Here is a 2,222-nt window from a genome sequence, read left to right as displayed (position 1 = left end):
GGACTCATTCTTGTACAGCGCTTTTTACTCAAAGCGCTGCATGCAACATGCCTCATTCACCCGATCACACCCACTCATACAAGCACTTCTAAACCCAAGTGCAAACTAATCTACATTCACACACATGAACACATCGGAGTATGAATGTGAGTATGAATCAGCTCTGACTCACTTTAATCAGTGTTATAAGTGATGCATATGTTACTGTACATGTTTAACTGTTTGTATATGTACGTGTTGAGTTCCACCTTGTTCTCTGGCCTTTTTGCTTGTTCTTCTCTGCACTTGGGTGATCTTTACACTCCTGGAGTTGCTGCTGCACCCTCCACCTCCACTATTTCTGTGGCTCTGCCCTCTCCACCTTCTGCCTACCTCTTCTGCTCCATCCCCACAGCTTCCCCACAGGAGACATCACAGGAGACATCACAGGAGACATCACAGGAGACATCTCCTGCATCCTTCTGAGCGACCCTGAACATTCCCTGACCCCTTCAGGGGGAGTGAGAAAGAGCCCAGGCTGAGACATGGATCAGTGTCCTGTGGGCCGGTGAGGGGCAGCAGCCTTATTAAGGTGGCTGTGAAGTTCCAAAGGAGCTGCATCCTGTATCCTTCTCTTCCATGTCGATGTTTAGCATTTATCTTTATCACATCTTAATTTGAGGAAATTGTCTCGTTTAAAGCTGAGTAAACCCAAAACATTTAACTTAATCACCTTGTCAAATGACAACATTTCTTATATAACATTTAAAAATAATTGGTTATATTCTTGTCTGATAACAGTAATAAACTCTGCTGGCTTCTCACAGTTCTGGGTCTTTCTGATGGTTTATGTTTTGAGTCCTTTGTACTGTGTTTGTTATTTCCTGTGGTTTCAGTTCTGGTTATCACAGGTTTGTTAGGTTTTATAATGTGGCTTCCCTGTGTGTTGTGTCTACTGCGCCTTTCTGTCCCATGTTTCAGCTTCCTATGTTCTGTCTCCCCAGTTGCTGTTCAGTTTGCATGTCTAGAGTTCAGTCAGTGTGTTTCCTGTTTTACTTTGAAGGTAGTTCAGTCTAGTTTTGCTTCCCTCGTCTCGTCCAGCCTGATCACTCCCAGCTGTGCTCTCCTTCTGTGTCTCATCCCTGTATTTAAGCCCTGTGTTTCTCTTTGTCAGTGTCGTAGTCTCCCTCATATCTGTGTTTCCCTGTGTCCCAGTTTAGTTTGATGTTTTTTGTGCCGTTCTGCAATAAAGCAGCTTTTTGAGTTTAATTCCTGTGTGGTGAGTTTTGTTTTTGCGTTTTTCTCCTGCCTGCACACAGCCCAAACATGACAGGGCTCGTTTCTTTTCCCTCTTTTTTAAAAAACATTAACACATAAATGAGAGTGTGTTTTGAAACAAACTGTCACATTCTTCTTTATTAAATGTATCTGTGTATGTATTCTGCCATGTTTTGTGTGTTTAAAGAGTTCAAAAAAGGTTACACGTTAGCAGGAAACAGGAAGTAGGTTAACTAGCACAAATTCAACACACAAGAAATAAAAACGAACAGAAATCAGGCGAAAAATCTTCCTTTTTCTATTGATTTTAACTTGAAGTGCTGAATCAGTTATGTTGGTAGTTCAATTCACTTCAAACTGTATCACGCCAAAGGAAATGAAATGATGGTCTTTTTAAGGCGCTTCATACTGTAAGGTAACAACTTTATGTATTACTGTGAGTTTGTTGCCTCACAGTATTAAAAGAAAAGCCAACAGACGAACCCCTCTGAGCGAGCACTATAGGCGACAGTGGGAAGGAAAAACCCCCTTTTAATAGGAAGAAACCTCCAGCAGAACCAGGCTCAGGGAGGGGCGGGGCCATTAGCTGCGACCTGTCATGGTTTTCAGAAATGACTCGATCGATTAAAGAGCTATCATGATTTATAACCAGCCAATTTAAAGTCTCTAATTAGTTTAATAAACATGTTTTGAGTCTATATCAAGATCTCCCTACATTACAGAAACCTTATTTCGTTTCCTGGTGAACATTCGGCCTGTAAATGCGAAAAAACAAGGTATGGGACTTTTTAGATGGTTTGGCTGCCTCGTCTATGAAAATGTTACGATTGTGATGTTGTGGTCTGGACAATCCAATTCCATGAATTCCAGAATACTTTTTGCATGTTTCCACCTTTTACAGAGGGCTTTGAAAATCACCTTGTGGGAGTTTTTGAACTTCTCTAAGGTGATTTTATAAGATTCAT

The sequence above is a fragment of the Pundamilia nyererei genome, unplaced genomic scaffold, assembly GCF_000239375.1.
Source record: "Pundamilia nyererei isolate P.nyererei 1_Seehausen unplaced genomic scaffold, PunNye1.0 scaffold00512, whole genome shotgun sequence".
Lineage (NCBI taxonomy): Eukaryota > Metazoa > Chordata > Actinopteri > Cichliformes > Cichlidae > Pundamilia > Pundamilia nyererei.
Note: the sequence above shows the minus strand (reverse complement) of the source record.